At 38.6% G+C, this 19662-nt stretch overlaps 1 protein-coding gene across 19 annotated transcripts in view; it reads right to left on the bottom strand.

The window, feature by feature from the left end:
- ZNF691 (zinc finger protein 691) overlaps nucleotides 1-19662 on the bottom strand; it is an 82865-nt gene that overhangs the window by 43170 nt on the left and 20033 nt on the right. For 18 of the 19 annotated variants that reach the window (XR_010940779.1, XR_010940775.1, XR_010940774.1 and 15 more), the window contains one exon: nucleotides 4178-4237. The gene's annotated coding sequence lies outside the window, so the exon portion shown is untranslated. Of the gene's footprint in view, nucleotides 1-8; nucleotides 3096-4177; nucleotides 4238-19662 lie in introns of those variants that run through there. The other variant, XR_010940791.1, reaches the window with a different exon arrangement.

The raw sequence follows: 19662 nt of genomic DNA, 5'->3' as shown, positions 1-19662 counted from the left end.
GAGAGGCCCGGGTATCACAAAAAAAAAAAAATTTAAAATTTATAAAATGTAATTTCATTAAACATTGTAAACTGAATATAAATTTCATGTATTCTCTTTTCATTTTACACCCATCATATGCCTGCTCAATCAAGTTTCATCTCTGGTGAGCAAATTCTTCCCAAGTACTTAACAAAAATTTGTTACATATATATAAATAACATATAGATCAGGATTTCTCTGGTGGCGCAGTGGTTAAGAATCCTCCTGCCAGGGCTTCCCTGGTGGCGCAGTGGTTGGGAGTCCGCCTGCCGATGCAGGGGACATGGGTTCGTGCCCCGGTCCGGGAGGATCCCACATGCCGCTGAGCAGCTGGGCCCGTGGGCCATGGCCGCTGGGCCTGCGCGTCCGGAGCCTGTGCTCCACAGCGGGAGAGGCCACAACAGTGAGAGGCCTGCATACCACAAAAAAAAAAAGAATCCTCCTGCCAATGCAGGAAACACAGGTTCAAGCCCTGGTCCGGGAAGATCCCACATGCTACAGAGCAACTAAGCCCATGTGCCACAACTACTGAGCCTGCGCTCTAGAGCCCACAAGCCACAACTACTGAGCCCGTGTGCTGCAGCTACTGAAGCCCATGTGCCTAGAGCCTATGTTCCACAACAAGAAAAGCCACGGCAATGAGAAGCCCGCACATCGCAACGAAGAGTAACCCCCACTTGCTGCAACTAGAGAAAGCCTGCATGCAGGAACGAAGACCCAAAGCAGCCACAAGTAAATAAATAAATAAATTTTAAAATAAATAAATAACATATAGATCTAGTAGATCTAGTATTCTAATATTATTTACATGGGAAGTCCCTGGTGGTCCAGTGGTTAGGACTCTGTGCTCTCATCACCAAGGGCCTGGGTTCAATCCCTGGTCGGGGAGCTAAGATCCCACAAGCTGCACGTCATGGCCAAAAAAAAAATTTTTTTTTAAATAATATTGTTATTGGGCTTCCCTGGTGGTGCAGTGGTTGAGAGTCCGCCTGCCGATGCAAGGGATGTGGGTTCGTGCCCCGGTCCGGAACGATCCCACATGCCGTGGAGCGGCTGGGCCCATGAGCCATGGCCGCTGAGCCTGCGCGTCCGGAGCCTGTGCTCCACAACGGGAGAGGCCACAACAGTGGGAGGCCCGCGTACCGCAAAAAAAATAAATAAATGAAAAAGAATATTATTATTTACAAACAACTAAATTTCCTTACATTTCATAGGTCTAATCTACCAAACTAGGCTAATCTCTTAGATTCTTCAATATGCCATATTATTTCAAAATTACATTTTAAGTACCAAACACATACACACAATTATTTTAAACACAAAAGTATTTTATGTGATAGGTTTGATTTATTTATCATTTCTATATTTATTTATTTATTTGGCTGTGCTGGGTCTTACTTGTGGCATGTGGGACCTTTAGTTGCAGCATGCGAACTCTTAGCTGCAGCATGTGGGATCTAGTTCCCTGACCAGGGATTAAACCTGGGCCCCCTGCATTGGGAGCATGGAGTCTTAGCCATTGGACCACCAGGGAAGTCCCCATTTCTATATTTAATTCTAAGCCTTTTCAGACTTGAAAAGCCACTTACGCACTGAGAAAGAAGTTCTACCATCTCCAGGGATTTCAGATTACTGGGTCAACAATTCACAATCATGATAGAGTTACCATCTAGGGAGGCCACATTGAGGTAACCAGCTTAACAGTTCCTGGCTGTGATATAGTTACCTTCTTAGGAAGGCTGAGATTGACACCGTAAACAAGTCAAGGCTATTGGGTTGACAATTTATTAGCACAATAAGTCATTATCAGTCAGAGATTTGACACCTGAGCTTTGCAGGGTTCAGGATGACTCTATCTGAGCTGCATGTGGATACACTGAGACCTTTTTACAGTCTCCACCACAATGTGGGACTTCTAGTCCCTATCCTTCTCCTGGGTTCAAATTACACCCTTCTGTAATTCATCTGCTCAGAGTGTGCAACCTCACCCAGCTTGCAAGAAAGGAAACTTACACCACAATTTGAATTCTTGAGTTCTCTTAAGACATTTTAGTGCAATTGTTCTTTAAAAACTACCAAGGCCTTTCCACCCTTCTTCCAAGATTCAGCTGTAATTGGTCTGGCTGCAGGCTGGGCATCAGGATTTTTCAAAGCTCTCCAAGTGATTCCAGTATGTAGCCAATATCGAGAACCACTGTTACGCCTTCTCCTCTAGCTCTAAAGACATACTAATTTTATTGCATTGGCTCTTGACTACCTCTCATACCTCTCTTTGTCGCAAGTTGTGTTGATGACAGTAAAGTTATAATATAGAAGAGTGATTAAAACTTAAGGGCCTAGAATTAGACTGCTTTGGTTGGTCTTGAGCGAATTTCTTACCTTCTCTGTGCCTTACTGTCACTATCTGTAAGATGGGGATAATAGTTATACCTATCTCCTAGGGTTGTTTTAAAGTAGGATTAAGTGGCATTTATACATGTAATGCTTACTGAACAGCTCCTGCAATATATTAAGTACTCAATACACATTAGCTATTCTTATTATGATTATTTTTATGCAAATGATCATATAATCTGCAAATAAATCTCTTCCTTTCCAATACTTAGAGTTACTCTTTCATTTTCTGGTCTTATTGTGTTGGTCAGGACCTCCAATATCACACTGAACATTAGTGGTGATAGAAGTACCCTGCATCCTAATCGTCTACTTCATTACCACTATTAAAGGAAATGCTTCTAAGGTTCATAAGCGTACTTGTACTTTAATGTATGAGGTTTGATGGAGGTTTTGCTACAGATGCTCCTTTTCATATTAAGGAAATTCTTTTCTCACTTTTTAAGAGGCACTGAATTTTATTGTGTGCTTTCCTTGCACTGAGGGCAACAATCATATAGTTTTCCTCCTTTAAGCTATTAAGGTGAATTTCACTTGTTGAAAGGACAGCATTGATCAATGGGGGCGAATTGAGAAGGGGAGTTTATTATATAGCAGGTGGGAAAAGCATCAAGGTTAACCAGCAAGAAATAAATTCACTAATAAGTAAATTCAGGAGAAGTTATTCAGATGAGTCAGACCTTATGAAGAGAGAGGAGAAAAACAAAAAGTATGGAATGTTTCCATTTTTGTGACCACAAAAGTGAGGGTTTCAAGAACACAGTGGGTGATTAACCAAGTAAGATTAAAGTTTCTGTAATTTTGCACTGCATATCATTTCTCCCTTGCTGCCCTTGCCTTTTGCCAACTGTAGTAATGCATTTTTTTTTTAGTTTTTTCTTTTTTCTTTTTCCCCCAACTTTTTATTTTGAAAAATAATCCCCAGAAAAGGTGAACTTATGGTATAATGAATTAATAGCTTATCCATTACCTAGATTCACCAGTTGTTAACGTTTGGCCACATTTTATTTATCTGGGTATCCATCTATGTACTTTTTTCTCTTTTTGCTGAACCATTTGAAATTTCCAGACATGAAGATGCTTTATGCCTGAACACTTCAGCACGTAGTTCTTTAACAAGAACATTCTTCTAAATATCTGCAATACCATTATTACATCCAAGGAATTTAACATTAATATATTTAATATACAATAACATGGTAAAATTTCATCAATTATCGCCAATTTCCTTTATAACTTTTTTCTTATTTGACCTACCATCCAGTTAAGGATCCCACAGTGCATTTGGTTGTCAAGCCTTTTTAGTATCCTTTTATCTTTATCTTTAATCTAGAACAGTACACATACACATGCATGTATGCAATGCACACACACATAGGTGGTCTTTCATGACTCTACTGGTTTTGAAGAGTCCAGGGAAGTTGTCTTTTAGAATGTCCCACAATCTGGATTTGGTCACCTTCCCCTCAACAATTAGATTCAGGTGAATCATTTTTGGCAAAAATACTATATGTGTGATGATGTGTACTTCCCATCACATCACATCAAGAGGCACATAATGTCAGTTTGCCTTGTTACTGGTGATGGTAAATTTGATAATTTGTTTCAGGTGGTATCCATCAGAATTCTACCCTAAAGTTACCTTTTCCTCTTTATAGTTAATCAGTTAACCTATGGAATGATACTTTGAAACCATGTAAATTTCCTGTTCTGCAGCAATCTTTCACCCAATAGTTTTAGTATATACATTGATGATCCTTACCTGAATCTATTCATTACATGATGGTTGTAAAATTGTGATCTTCTAAGGCAATAATACCACCTGCAAATGAAATAAGTGGAAGTTAGAGATGTTAACTCTACCTTGGGGGAAGATCTGGGGAGGCACCTACAAGGGATTTATGCAGAAGACAAAGACATGATGTCCTGAAAGAAAAACATTATCCTGAGCCTTTACACCCAGGAGAGCTTCTGGGTTCTGGATCCATAAGACAGGTGTTTTCCCTGTCAACTTCAACCTAGTTAAAGTTAATAAATCATGCAGTTGCACATCTGTTTTATCCGTATGTTGAAATCATTAACCTTGCTGTATGAACGAACCCCAGACATTCATTCCCTGGTCCTCCATATAATTTGTCCTGGATCACAGTAACTGTAGCGGCTTACTGCTTGGATTGTCCTCCTTGCCTGTGCTATTTATTGCCTACAAATACGTAGTGGGACTAGGTTAGGAAGCCAAAAGCAACGACAGTTTTTAATTTTCAAGAATCCTTACATTCCTAGAATAAGCTGTACTCTGGTTGTATGTAATACATTATTTTTAAATTTACTACTAGGTTTAAATCTTAATATTTTATTTAGAATTTTCGCTGCATGTTCACAAATGAGGTTGTCCATTCTACTGCCCTTAAGTGGTCTTGGTATCAGTATTATATTAACCTCTTAAAAATGAGTTGGATAATTTCTCCCCTTTGGAATAACATGTATAAGATAAGAATTATCTGTTCCTTTGAAAGTTTAGTAAAGATTCACCCGTAAAACAGACTGGCTTTAGGGCTTTTAATGAAAAGAATAGGTAAATAAGTTGTGGCATTTCCCCCAGTACAACAGTATTCATACAATAGAGTGGTGAAAATCAAATGCAGCTTCATGCAATAACATAGATAAATCTCAAAATGATGAAGCCGTCATTTTTGTTATATTTGTTTGTTTGTATGTTTTGCTATTATAGGCAATGCAGCTATAAACATTCTTCTACATGTCTCTTGCTGCCCATGTGCAAGAGTTTCTCTAGGAAGTATACCTCATAGTAGAATTCCTAGCTTGTAGAGTGTATGCATTGTTCAACTTATTAAGGTAACGACATACTATTTTCCTAGGGAACTTTTCCAGTTTACACCAATATCAGCAACACGTGAAAGTTCCCTTTAGTCCATATTCTAGCTAACATTCACTATTATCTAACTTTTGCATTTGGTGGCTGTGTAATTGGGTTTTATTATGATTTCAACTTTCATTTCCCTGATTTCAGATGAACTGGAAAATTTTTTTAAATGTTTATGGATTATTTATGCTTTCTCCTAAGTGAAAATACCATTCATTTCTTTGTCCATTTTGCTAGTTGAATTGTCTTTTCTTATTGATGTATAGAAGTAACCTATATAGCCTAGATATTAAATCTTACTCGGTTTTATGTGTTGCAATTATTCTCTCAGTTTGTAGCTTATCTTTTCACTCTCTTTATGTGAATCAAAAATCCTTAATATAAATGTAGTCAAGTTTATTGATTTTCTTCCTTTTGGTGTGCTCTTTTTTGAACATTAAGAAATATTTTCCTATCTTGCAGTCACAAAGACAATTTCCATACTGTCTTCTGTAATAATTTTCTATTCATATTAAAGTCTTTAATACTCTAGGGGTTGACTTTTATGTATATTGTAAGATAGGGATCCAATTTTATTTTCTCCCTAATATATAGTCAATTGTCCAAACACCATTTATTTTAGAAAGTCTGGGGTTTGTTTATTTTCTTTTTAATTTTTTTTGGAAATAATTTTAGATTCACGGGTAGTTGCAAAGATGGTGCAGAGGCCCTGTATACCCTTCACCCAGTTTCCCTCAGTGGTTATTGAGTTAGAAAAACCCAGTCTTCCTCCTGTGTTTCTCCTTTACTTTTACACCACTACCACACTCACAACACTTCTGACACCAGATATGTGCGTGTGGCGGGGGGATAGGTTCCTCACAAGCAATTCTCCGCAACACCAGCTGGTTGTCCTACAGGTTAACTCCATTATGACACAATCAACCTGGAGACGCATCAAATCCCACAGGTTAAGGGCTCATTCCCATGAGTCTTCCCCACACACACACATGCTTTAGAGGCCAATGGTAAATAGTAGGACCCCATGATTAGCCACAACTTCTGTCCAACTTAGCTACAAATCCGAGGCTCCCATGACTTCCTCCCCCTTGGATTCAGTTATTTGCTAGAACAGCTCACAGAACTCAGGGAAACACTGACTTAACGTTTACCAGTTTATTAAAAGATATGATAAAGGACACACATGAGTAGCCAGATGAACAGACAGATACATAGGGTGAGGTCTGGGAGGGTCCCAAGCACAGGAGCTGCTGACCCTGTGGAGTTGGGTTGCATCACCCTCCCAGAAGGTGGATGTGTTCACCAAGCTGGAAGCTCCACGAACCCCTTCTGTTGAGATTTTTATGGAGGCTTCCTCATGCAGGCATGATCAATTATTAACTCTATTTTCAGCCTCTGTGGCAGGGGAGGGGGAGTGCGGGGGTGTGGGGCCGGATCCCAAGCTTCTCATTATGGCTTGGTCTTTCTGGTGACCAGCCCCCATCTTAGAGCCATCCGGGAGTCCACCCAGAGTCATTTCATTAGAACAAAAGACCCTCCTATCACACAGGAAGTTCCAAGGGATTTAGCACCCTATATCAGGGATGGGGTCAAAGACCAAATATTGGAACAAACGATGCTCCTAGTGCTCTTATCACTTAGGAAATCACAAGGGTTTTAGGAGCTCTGGGCCAGGAACCAGGGGCAGAGACCAATATATATATTTCCTATTATCTCACAGTTATATCTTACATAATTATGATATACTGTCAAAACCAGGAATATTAACATTGATACTATGTATGTTTTATTTATCACATGTACATATTTGTATAACCACCACCACACTCAAGATACAAAACTACCACAAAGATCTCCCTTGTTCTACTGTTTATAGTTACACACACACAACCTGTCCTCAACGGTGTTTTTATTCTCTTAACAGTGTCTTCCAAAGGTCAGAAGTTTTGAGTTGAAAAGGAAAACAAACAACCCAATAAAAAATGGGCAGATATTCAAACAGACACTTCACCAAAGATGATATATGGGTGATGGACAAATAAGCTCATAAAAAGGTTTTCAATGTTATTAGTCGCTGTGGAAATGAAAATCAAAACCACCATTGTACACTTTTGTAAAACAGTTTGGCAGTTTCTTTACAAGGTAAATATACAGCTACTATCTGATCCAGCCATTCCTAGGTATTTACCCAAGAGAAATGAAAGCATACGTCCACACAAAGACTTCTACAGGAATGTTCATAGTAGCTTTATTGGTAATAGCCAAAAACTGGAAACAATCAGAATGTCCATCCATGGGTGAATGGATAAATACATAAATGTACAGCTATATGACAGAATACAACTCAATAAGTATGGATGAACTATTTATGAACCCTACAGCATGCATGAATCTCAAAATAATTGTGCTGATTGAAAGACAAACAAGAGTACATACTGTATGATTCCATGTATATAAAATTGCAGAAAATGCAAGTGATCTACAATGACCACAGCAGATCCAGTGGTCACGTGGAACCAAGCAGAGGGTGAAGATGAGAGGGGGGATCACAAAGGACATGAAGAAATTTGGGGGATACTGGATGTGTTCATTATCTTGATTGTGGTGATGGCTCTACAGGTGCACATGTGTGCCAAAACTTAACAAATTGTAGACTTTAAATATGTGTAGTTCATTGTGTGCTCATTTTACCTCAATAAAGCTGTCAGAAACAAGCAGCCCAGTAAAGATTTATTTCTTACTCATGCTCCATGCGCATCATGAATTGCTAGTAGTATTTTCATTATCCTCACTCTAGGACCCAGGCTGATGGAGAAGGTACCATCTGGACAGTCCTGATTGCCATGGTGGAGGAAAACAAGGGCATGTGGCAAAGCACGTGCTAATTCTTAGAGCTTCCACCCAGAAGCAACAAGGCCACACCTAACTTTTGAGGCTTTACTAGGTTCTCATAGCATCAGGATCATTATATGTTTCTGATGAATTATAATTCATCATTATGTGGTCCTTTTTGACCCTAATAATACTTTTTCCCTTATAGTCTGTGATTTCTCATATTAATGTAGCTACACACTGGCTTACTTTTGGTAAGTAATTGCCTGGGATATCTTTTTAAATTACTTTCGATCTTTCTGTATCCGTACATCTTATTTATTTATTTTTTATTGTGGTAAGACCATTTAACATGAGATTTACCCTCTTAAATTTTAAGCTTACAAATGGTATTGTTACCATAGGCACTGTGTTGTACAGGTACTATGTTGTACTGTTGTTACTAAGGCACTATATTTGTCTTTAGAACTTGTTCATCTCGCATGATTGAAACTTTATACCCATTGAACAATACCTCCCATTTCCTTTGCACCTAGAAACCACCATTCTACTCTCCGTTTCTATGAGCTTGACTATTTTAGATAAACGGAATCATGCAGTATTTGTCCTACTGTGACTGCCTTATTTCATCTAGCATAATGTCCTCAAGGTTCATCCATATTATTGCACATGGCAGAATTTTCTTCTTTTTTAAGGCTGATCAGTATTTCACTGTATTATATACTGCATTTTCTTTATCTAGGCTACATTAATGGACATTTAAGTGGTTTCTGCATCTTGGCTATTGTGAAAAATGCTGCAGTGAACATAGGAATGTAGATATCTCTTTGAGATCTTTCTTTCAATTATTTTAGATATATGCCCAGAAATGGGAGTGCTAGATCATATGATAGTTCAATTTTTAATTTTTTGAGGAATCTCTCTACTATTTTCCAGAGTGGCTGTACCATTTTTATATTCCCACCAACAGTGTACAGGAGTTCCAATTTCTCCACATTCTCACTTTTTATTTTTATAAATTATTTTATTTATTTATTTTTGACTGCGTTGAGTCTTCGTTGCTGCATGTGGGCTTTCTCTAGTTTTGGCGAGCAGGCGCTGCTCTTCATTGCGGTGCACGGGCTTCTCATTGTGGTGGCTTCTCTCGTTGTGAAGCACGGGCTCTAGGTGCACAGGCTTCAGTAGTTGCACCATGCGGGCTCAGTAGTTGTGGCTTGTGGGCTCTAGAGCGCAGGCTCAGTAGTTGTGGCACAAGGGCTTAGTTGCGCCATGGCATGTGGGACCTTCCCAGACCAGGGCTTGAACCTGTGTGCCCTGCATTGGCAGGCGGATTCTTAACCACTCTGACACCAGGGAAGCCCCTCATTTTCTTTTTTTTATAGTGGCCATTCTAACAGGTGTGAGCTAACATCTCACTGTGGTTTTGATTTGCATTTCCCTGATGATTTGTGCTGTTGAGCACCTTTTCATATACCTGTTGGCCATTTGTATGTCTTCTTTGTAGAAATGTCTATTCAAGTCCATACCCATTTTTTAATTGAGATTTTGGTATTTTGCCACTGGGCTGTAGGGCTTCCTTATATATTGTGGATATTAACCCCTTATCAGGTATAATGTTTGCAATATTTTCTCCCATTCTGTAGGCTACATTTTCATTTTGTTGATTGTGTCCCTTTGCTGTTCAGAAGCTTTTTAGTTTGATGTGGTCATAGTTGTCTATTTTTGCTTTTGTTGCCTGTGATTTTGGTGTCATATCCAAGAAATTACCAAGACCAATGCCAAGAGGCTTTTCCTCTATGTTTTATTTTAGGAATTTTACAGTTTTGGGTCTTATATTTAAGTCTTTAATCCATAAGGGTTCAATTTCATTATTCTGTATGTGGATACCCAGTTTTCCAAAACAATTTGTTGAGGAAACTATCCTTCCCCATTGTGTATTCTTAGCTCTCTCTTTTTAATATTATTACTGAAGTAGTTAATTTACAATGTTGTTAGTTGCAGATGTACAGCAAAGTGATTCATACATATATTCATATCATATATATTTTTTCAGATTTTTCCCATTATAGGTTATTACAAGATATTGTACATAGTTTCCTGTGCTATACAGTAGGTCCTTGTTGTTTATCTATTTTATATATAGTAGTATATAACTGTTAATCTCAAACTCCCAATTCATCCCTCCCTCCTCCACTCTGCCCGCTTTGGTAACCATAAATTTGTTTTCTATGTCTGTGAGTCTATTTCTATTTTGTAAATAAGTTCATTTGTATCATTCTTTTAGATTCCAGATATAAGTGATATCACATGATATTTGTCTTTGTCTGACTTACTTCACTTGGTATGATAATCTCTAGGTCCACCTATATTGCTGCAATGGCCTTATTTCATTCTTTTTATGGCTGAGTAATATTCCAGTGAATATATACCACATCTTCTCTATCCATTCATCTGTTAATGGCCATTCAGGTTGCTCCCATGTCTTGGCTATTATAAACAGTACTGCTATGAGCATTGGCGTGCATGTATCTCTTCGAATTGGAGTTTTTGTCTTTTCCAGATATATGCCCAGGAGTGGGATTGCCAGATCATATGATATCTTTATTTTTAGTTTTTTGAAGAACCTCCATACTATTTTCCATAGTGGCTGCACCAATTTACATTCCCACCAACAGTGTAGAAGGGTTCCCTTTTCTCCACACCCTCTCCAGCAGTTATTATTTGTAGCCTTTTTGATGATGGCCATTCTGACTGGTGTGAGGTGATACCTCATTGTAGCTTTGATTTGCATTTCTCTAATAATTAGCAATGTTGAGCATCTTTTCATGTGCCCATTGGCCATCTGTATGTCTTCTTTGGAGAAACGTCTGTTTAGGTCTTCTGCCCATTTATTTATTTATTTATTTATTTTTGCGGTACGCGGGCCTCTCACTGTTGTGGCCTCTCTCATTGCAGAGCACAGGCTCCGGACGCGCAGGCTCAGCAGCCACGGCTCACGGGCCCAGCCGCTCCGCAGCATGTGGGATCTTCCTGGACCGGGGCACGAACCCGTGTCCCCTGCATCAGCAGGTGGACTCTCAACCACTGCACCACCAGGGAAGCCCCACATTTATTTTTTAAATTTTTATTTATGTATTTAGTTTTGGCTGTGTTGGGTCTTCGTTGCTGCACACAGGCTTTCTCTAGTTGCAGTAAGCGGGGGCTACTCTTCGTTGCGGTGCGCAGGCTTCTCATTGTGGTGGCTTCTCTTGTTGTGGAGCACAGGCTCTAGGCACACAGGCTTCAGTAGTTGTGGCACACAGGTTCAGCAGTTGTGGCTTGTGGGCTCTAGAGCGCAGGCTCAGTAGCTGTGGCACACAGGCTTAGTTGCTCCATGGCATGTGGGATCTTCCCAGACCAGGGCTCAAACCCACGTCCCCTGCACTGGCAGGCAGATTCTTAACAACTGTGGCATGTGGATTCTTAACCACTGCACCACCAGGGAAGTCCCTTCTGCCCACTTTTTGATTGAATTGTTTGGTTTTTTGATATTGAGCTATATAATCTGTCTGTATATTTTGGAAATTGATCCCTTGTCAATTGCAAATACTTTCTCCCATCTGAGCGTTGTCTTTTCATTTTGTTTATAGTCTCCTTTGCTGTGCAAAACCTATTCAGTTTAATAAGGTCCCATTTGTTTATTTTTGCTTTTATTTCCATTACTCTAGGAGACAGATTCAAAAAAATATTGCTGTGGTTTATGTCAAAGAGTGTTCTACTTATGTTTTCCTCTAGGAGTTTTATAGTATCCCGTCTTATATTTATGTCTTTCATCCATTTTTAGTTTATTTTTGTATATGGTGTTAGAGCATGTTCTAATTTCATTCTTTTAATGTAGCTGTCCAGTTTTCCCAGCACCGCTTACTGAAGAGACTGTCTTTTCTCGAATGGATATTCTTGCTTCCTTTGTCATAGGTTAATTGACCATAAGTGTGTGGGTTTATTTCTGGGCTTTCTATCCTGTTCCATTGATCTATATGTCTATTTTTGTGCTAGTACCATACTGTTTTGATTACTGTTGTTTTGTAATAGGGGAGAAGTCAGGGAGAGTGATTCCTCCAGCTTTGTTCTTCTTTCTCAAGATTGTTTTGGCTATTTGGAGTCTTTCATGTTTCCATACAAATTTTAAATTATTTGTTCTAGTTATGTGAAAAATGCCATTGGTAATTTGATAGGGTTGCATTGAATCCATAGATTGCCTTGGGTAGTATGGTCATTTTAACAATATTGTTTCTTCCAATCCAAGAACACAGTATATCTTTCCATCTGTTTGTGTTGTCTTCAATTTCTTTCATCAGTGTCTTATAGTTTTTGGAGTACAGGTCTTTTGACCACTTAGGTAGGTTTATTCCTGGGTATTTTATTCTTTTCGATACAGTGGTAAATGGATTTGTTTCCTTAATTTGTTTCCTTAATTTCTCTTTCTGATATTTCATTGTTAGTGTATAGAAATGCAGATTTCTGTATGTTAATTTTGTATCTGACAACTTTACCGAATTCACTGATGAGTTCTAGTATTTTTCTGATGGCATCTTTAGGATTTTCTTTTCTTTCCTTTTTTTTAAATTGAAGTACAGTTGATTTACAATGTTGTGCCAATCTCTGCTGCACAGCAAAGTGACTCAGTTATACACATAGAGACGTGCTTTTTATATATTATTTTCCATTATGGTTTATCACAGGATATTGAATATAGTTCCCTGTGCTATACATTAGGACCTTGTTGTTTATCCATTCTAAATGTAATAGTTTGCATGTACCAACCCTAAACTCCCAGTCCATCCCTCTCCCTCCCTCCCTCCCCCTTGGTAACCACAAGTCTGTTCTCTGTCTATTTCTGTTTTGTACGTAGGTTCATTTGTGCCATATTTTAGATTCCACATGGAAGTGGTATCATATGGTATTTGTCCTTCTCTTTCTGACTTACTTCACTTAGTATGATAATCTCTAGTTGCATTTAGGATTTTCTATGTATAGTATCATGTCATCTGCAAAGAGCAATAATTTTACTTCTTTTCCAATTTGGATTCCTTTTATTTTCACCTCTGATTGCCGTGGCTAAGACTTCCAAAACTGTCAAATAAAATTGTTGAGAGTGGGCATCCTTGTCTTGTTTCTGATCTTAGAGGGAATGCTTTTGGCTTCTCACCATTGAGTATGATGTTGGCTGTGGGTATTATTGGCTCTCTTGTCAAAGATCAGGTGACTGTATGTGTGTGGGTTTATTTCTAGGCTCTTTATTATGTTCCATTGTTCCATGTGTCTGTCTTTATACCAATACCTTACTATTTGATTACTGTAGCTTTATAATGTATTTTGAAATCAGAAAGTGTGATGCCTCCAGCTTTGTTTTTCTTTCTCAAGATTGCTTTGGCTTTTGGGGATCTTTTGTGGTTCCATGTGAATTTTAGGATTTTTTTTTCATTTCTATTTAAAATGTCAGGATTTTGATGGGGAAAGCACTGAATCTGTGTATAACTTTGGGTAGTATAGACATCTTTAAAATATTGTCTTTCCCAATATGAACATGGGATGTCTTTCATTTATCAATATTTGCATCTAGTTTCTTTCTGTGATGTTTTGTTTTTTTCAGTGTATAAGTCTTTTGCCTCCTTGGTCAAACTTATTCCTAAGTATTTCATTCTTTTTGATGCTGTTGTAAATGGGATTGTTTTCTTAATTTTCTTTTCAGTTAGTTCATTATTCTAGAAATGCAACTGGTTTTTGTATGCTGATTTTTTAATTCTGCAGCTGTACTGAATTTATTACTTCTAACAGTTTTTTCGTGGTCTTCAGAGTTTTCTACATATAAGATCAGTTCATTTGTAAACAGAGATAAATTTACTTCTTCCTTTCTAATGGATGCCTTTTATCTATATCTATCTGTCTTTCTATCTATTGATCTGTCTATCTATCTATCCAGTTTCTCTGGCTAGGACTTCAAGTATATGTTGGATAAAAGTGTTCAGAGTGGGCATCCTTGCCTTGTTCCTAATCTTAGAGGAAAAGCTTTAGTTTTTCATCACTGAGTGTGATGTTCCCTGTGGGCTTTTCATATATGGCCTTTAATATGTTAAGGTACATTCCTTCTATACCTGGTTTGTTGAGTGTTTTTAACATGATAGGATGTAGAATTTTGTCATATGCTTTTTCTGCATCGAGATGTTCATGTGATTCTTGTCCTTTGTCTATTAGTGGTATATACATTTATTGATTTTCATATATTCAACCATCATGTATCCTGGGGATAAATCCCACTTGGTCATGATGTATAATACTTTTGATATGATGTTGAATTCAGTTTCCTAGTATGTTGTTGAGTATTTTTGCATCAAATTCATGAGGGATATTGGACTATAGTTTTCTTGTAGTGCCTGTCTGGCTTTGGGATCAGGGTAATGCTGGCCTCATAAAATGAGTTTGGATGTGTTCCTCCCTCTTCAAGTTTTTGAAGAATTTGAGAAAGATTGATGTTAATTTTTCTTTAAATATTTGGTAGAATTCTCCTTTGAAGCCATCTGGTCTTGGACCTTTTGTTGTTGGGAGCATTTTGATTACAGATTTAATCTCCTTAGTAGTTATTGGTCTGTTCAGATTTTCTGTTTCTTCATGATTCATTCTTGGTACATTGTATGTTTCCAAGAATTTATCCATTTCTTTTAGGTTATGCAATTTGTTGGCATATAATTGTTTACAAAAGTCTCATATGAGTCTTCTTATTTCTGTGGCAGAAGTTGCAGTGTCTCCTCTTTCGTTTCTGATTTTCGTTATCTGTGTCCTCTCTTTTTTTCTTACTTAGTGTAGCTAAGGTTTTGTAAATTTTGTTGCTCTTTTCAAAAACCAACTCTTAGGGACTTCCCCTAAGTGGCACAGTGGTTGAGACTCCATGCTCCCAATGCAGGGGACCAGAGTTCGATCCCTGGTCAGGGAACTAGATCCCACATGCATGCCACAACTAAGAGTTCGCATGCCACAACTAAGAGGCCTGTGTGCTGCAACTAAGGAGCCAGCAAGCTGCAACTAAGTAGCACGCGAGCTGCAACTAAGAAGCCAGTGAGCCACAACTAAGGAGCCCACGTGCTGCAACTAAGGAGCTCATCTGCCACAACTAAGACCCAGCACAACTAAATAAATAAATATTTTAAAAAACTCTTAGTTTTGTTGATTTTTTTCTATTGTTTTCTAATCTCTATTTCATTTATTTCTGCTCTAATCTTTATTAGTTCCTTCCTTCTGATAAGTTTGGGTTTAGTTTTGGGGTTTTTTTTTTTAGTTCCTTAGAGTATAAATTTAGGTTGCTGATTTGAGCTCTTTCTTCTTGTTTAGTATACACATGTTCTGCTATAAACTTCCCTCTTAGTACTGCTTTTCTTCATCCCATGAATTTTGGTATGTTGTGTTTTCATTTTGTCTCAAGATATTTTCTAATTTCCCTTATGATTTCTTACTTGACCCATTTGTTGCTCAAGAGTGGTTTGTTTAATTTCCACATATTTGTGAATTTTCCAATTTTCCTTCTGTTACTGATTTCTAGTTGTATTTTATTGTAATCTGAAAAGATACTTGGTATGATTGTTTTGTGGCCTAACATGGTCTATGCTGGAGAATGTTCCATGTGTACTTGAGAAGAATGTGTATTCTGCTGATGTTGAATAGATAGAACATGATAGAATATTCTGTTTATACCTGTTAGGTCTGTTTGGTTTATTGTGTTGATCAGGTCTTCTACTTTCTTATTGATCTATCCATTATCAAAAGTGGGGTATTGAAATATCCTACTATTATTGTGTTACTCTCTATTTCTCTCCTCAGATCTGCCAATGTTTAGTTCATATATTTCAGGGCTCTAATGTTAACTGTGTGTATATTTATAATTGTTATATCTTCCTGGTGAATGGACACTTTTATCATTATATAATGTCCTTCTTTGTCTCTTGTGACAGTTTTTAACTAAAGTCTATTCTGTCTGATATAATATGGCCACTTCTACTCTCATTGGGTTTCTATTTGCATGGAATATTTTCCCTTCTTTTCACTTTCAGCCTATGTGTATCTTTACACATAAGATGAATCTCTTGTAGACAGCAAACAATGAGTACAGGGTTTTTTTTTTTTTTTTAATCCATCCAGCCATTCCATGTCATTTGATTAGGGATTTGATCCATTTACATTTATTTATTTATTTACTTGGCTGCGTTGGGTCTTCATTGCTGTGCATGGGCTTTCTCTAGTTGTGACAAGCAGGGGGTCTACTCTTTGTTGCAGTGCATGGGCTTCTCATTGCGGTGGCTTCTCTTGTTGTGAAGCACGGGCTTTAGGCGTGCGGGCTTCAGTAGTCGCAGCACGTAGGCTCAGTAGTTGTGGCTCATGGGCTCTAGTGCACAGGCTCAGTAGTTGTTGCACATGGGCTGAGTTGCTCCACAGCATGTGGGATCTTCCCAGACCAGGGCTCGAACCCGTGTCCCCTGCATTGGCAGGTGGATTCTTAACCACTGCACAACCAGAGAAGTCCCTCCATTTACACTTAAAGTAATTACTAAAAGGAAAGGACTTACTATTGCCATTTTGTTCATTGTTTTCTGCCTGTCTTGTGACTATTTTGTCCTCTTTTACTCTCTTTCTGCCTTTCTTGTGTGTTGTTGACTTTTTGCATTGACATTCTTTGATTCCTTTCTCATTTTCTTTTGTGTATCTTCCATAGGTGTTTTTTTTGTGTGTGGTTACCATGGGGCTTACACAAAACATCTTATAATAATCTGTTTTAAGCTGATAACAATTTAACTTTAATAGTATATATAAACTCTTTTGAGATTGGATCAAGATGGTGGAGTAGAAGGACATGTGCTCACTCCCTCTTTCAAGAGCACCGGAATCACAACTAACTTCTGAACAGTCATCAACAGGAAGACACTGGAACTCACCAAAAAAGATACCCCACATACAAAGACAAAGGAGAAGCCACAATGGAATGGTAGGAGGGGCGCAATCACAATAAAATCAAATCCCATAACTGCTGGGTGGGTGATTCACAAACTGGAGAATAATTATACCACCAAAGTCCACCCACTGGAGTGAAGGTTCTGAGCCCCATATCAGGCTTCCCAACCCAGGGGTCTGGCAACGAGAGGAGGAATTACCAGAGAATCAGACTTTGAAGGCTAGCAGAATTTGACTGTAGGACTTCGACAGGACTGAGAGAAACAGAGACTCCACTCTTAGAGGGCACACACAAAGTAGTGTGCACATCAGGACCCAGGGGGAAGGAGCAGTGACCCCGTAGGAGACTGAATCAGACCTACCTGCTAGTGTTGGAGGGTCTCCTGCAGAGGCAGGGGGTGGCTGTGGCTCACCGCGGGGACAAGGATACTGGCAGCAGAAGTTCTGGGAAGTACTCCTTGGCAGGAGCCCTCCCAGAGTCCGCCATTAGCCCCACCAAACAGCCTGTAGCCTCCAGTGCTGGGTTGCCTCAGGCCAAACAACCAACAGGGAGGGAACTCAGCCCCACCCATCAGCAGACAAGTGGATTAAAGTTTTACTGAGCTCTGCCCACCAGAGCAACACCCAGCTCTACCCACCACCAGTCCCTCCCATCAGGAAGCTTGCACAAGCCGCTTAGATAATTTCATCCACCAGAGGGCAGATAGCAGAAGCAAGAAGAACTACAGTCCTACAGCCTGTGGAACGAAAAACACATTCACAGAAATACAGACAAAATGAAAAGGCAGAGGACTTTGTACCAGATGAAGGAACAAGATAAAACCACAGAAAAACAACTAAATGAAGTGGAGATAGGCAACCTTCCACAAAAAGGATTCAGAATAATGATACTGAAGATGATCCAAGACCTCAGAAAAAGAATGGAAGCAAAGATCGAGAAGATGCAAGAAATGTTTAACAAAGACCTAGAAAAATTAAAGAACAAACAGAGATGAACAATACAATAACTGAAATTAAAAATACACTAGAAGGGATCAACAGGAGAATAACTGATGCAGAAGAATGGATAAATGACCTGGAAGACAGATGGTGGAAATCACTGCCATGGAACAGAATAAAGAAAAAAGAATGAAAAGAAATGAAGACAGCCTAAGAGACCTCTGGGACAACATTAAACACACCAACATTCGCATTATAGGGGTCCCAGAAGGAGAAGAGAGAGAGAAAGGACCCGAGAAAATATTTGAAGAGATTATAGTTGAAAACTTCACTAACATGGGAAAGGAAATAGCCACCCAAGTCCAGGAAGCACAGAGAGTCCCAGGCAGGATAAACACAAGGAGAAACATGCCGAGACACATAGTAATCAAATTGACAAAAATTAAAGACAAAGAAAAATTATTAAAAGAAACAAGGGAAAAATGACAAATAACATACAAGGGAACTCCCATAAGGTTAACAGCTGATTTCTCAGGAGAAACTCTACAAGCCAGAAGGGAGTGGCACAATATATTTAAAGTGATGAAAGGGAAGAACCTACAACCAAGATTACTCTACCTGGTAAGGATCTCACTCAGATTCCACGGAGAAACCAAAAGCTTTACAGACAAGCAAAAGCTAAGAGAATTCACCACCACCAAACCAGCTCTACAACAAATGCTAAAGGAACTTCTCTAAGTGGGAAACACAAGAGAAGAAAAGGACCTACAAAACCAAACCCAAAATAATTAAGAAAACAGTAATAGGAACATACATATCGATAATTACCTTAAATGTGAATGGATTAAATGCTCCAACCAGAAGACACAGGCTCCCTGAATGGATACAAAGACAAGACCCATCTATATGCTGTCTGCAAAAGACCCACTTCAGACCTAGGGACACATACAGACTGAAAGTGAGGGGATGGAAAAAGATATTCCATGCAAATGGAAATCAAAAGAAAGCTGGAGTAGCAATGCTCATATCAGATAAAATACACTTTAAAATAAAGAACGTTACAAGAGACAAGGAAGGACACTACATAGTGATCAAGGGATCAATCCAAGAAGAAGATGTAACAGTTATAAATATATATGCACCCAGCATAGGAGCACCTCAATACATAAGGCAAATGCTAACAGCTATAAAAGAGAAAATTGACAGTAACACAATAATAGTGGGGGGCTTTAACACCTCATTTACACCAATGGAAAGATCATCCAGCCAGAAAATTAATAAGGAAACACAAGCTTTAAATGACACGACAGACCAGAGAGATTTAATTGATACTATAGGATATTCCATCCAAAAACAGCAGATTACACTTTCTTCTCAAGTGCACATGGAATATTCTCCAGGATAGATCACATCTTGGGTCACAAATCAAGCCTTGGTAAATTTAAGAAAATTGAAATCATGTCAAGAATCTTTTCCGACCACAACGCTATGAGATTAGAAATCAATTACAGGGAAAGAAAACGTAAAAAACACAAACACATGGAGGCTAAACGATACGTTACTAAATAACCAAGAGATCACTGAAGAAATCAAAGAGGAAATCAAAAATACCCAGA

This window comes from Pseudorca crassidens, chromosome 2 (genome assembly GCF_039906515.1).
Source record: "Pseudorca crassidens isolate mPseCra1 chromosome 2, mPseCra1.hap1, whole genome shotgun sequence".
In the NCBI taxonomy this organism is placed as follows: Eukaryota; Metazoa; Chordata; class Mammalia; order Artiodactyla; family Delphinidae; genus Pseudorca; species Pseudorca crassidens.
The sequence above is the reverse complement of the archived record's forward strand: the minus strand, read 5'-3'. Positions and strand labels throughout refer to the sequence as shown.